The following is a 1,144-nucleotide window of genomic DNA, read 5'->3' on the forward strand; positions in this document are numbered from 1 at the left end:
GTTGAATAATATTCCAGCCTATGTAGATACCATTCTTTTTAATCTGTTCATCCACCCATGGGCATTTAGGTTGCTTTTTATATCTTTGCTTGGTGACTAGTGCTTTAATGAACAGGGGAGTGCAGATATCTCCTCCACATACTGATCTTGATTCATTTGAATGTATACCCAGAAGTAGGACTGCTGGATCACATGGTAGTTCTATTTTTGATTTTGGGGGGCAGCTGCAAACAGCTTTCCATAGTGACTGTCCCACTTTACATTCCCACCAACAGTGTACAATGGTGTCGATTTCTCCTCGCCCTCACCAACACTTGTTATGTGTATATTATGATTATTATAGTCATGCTCACAGGTCTGAGGAAATATCTTACTGCAAGTGTGATTTATGCAATATCTTTCTATATCCCGGTCAATCATTCATATGTGTTCTTTGGAAAAATGCCCATTTAGATCCTTTGCCCAGTTTTTAATCAGGTTATTTGATTTTTTGCTATTAAGTTGTGCAAGTTGCTCATATACGATTTTCTAATAATGTTTGCTCATAGATTTTTAACATAACAGGCTTTTAAAAATCATAAAGGGCTTTTAACTTTTAAAAATCTGTTCACCTAAGACATTTTTTTCTTTTGCTCTAATAATGTGGTAAATAACTAGAATTCTCTGATCTGTAACCTCTTTGCATTCCTGGTTTAACTTTACATTACCATGATACATTAAAAAAGAAAAGAAAAGAAAGAGAGAAATCAAAGTATAGTGGATTGATTCTAGCATTACCTCTATTTTTCTATACGTTTGAAAAATGTTTATAGTAAGAATACAAAATGGAAACTTTCAAATTTTCAGTAATAACCTGGCTAATGCTAATGATAGTATTTTTTAGAAGTTTTGCATCTCTGTGATTTTAATTTAAATATGTTAGCATGATTAGACTTCATTTTCATGACAAGACCTTTCATTCCCTGAAAGGTACTTGTATTTATTTAACCTCTAATACATCGTAGATTTATTTATTTATTTATTTATTTATTTATTTATTTATTTATTTTGGAGACGGAGCCTCAAGCTATCCCCCTGGGTAGAGTGCCATGGCATCATGCTCACAGCAACCTCCAACTCCTGGGCTCAAGCGAGTCTCCTGCCT

The sequence above is a fragment of the Otolemur garnettii genome, unplaced genomic scaffold (genome assembly GCF_000181295.1).
Source record: "Otolemur garnettii isolate 467f Iridium unplaced genomic scaffold, OtoGar3 scaffold00124, whole genome shotgun sequence".
Lineage (NCBI taxonomy): Eukaryota > Metazoa > Chordata > Mammalia > Primates > Galagidae > Otolemur > Otolemur garnettii.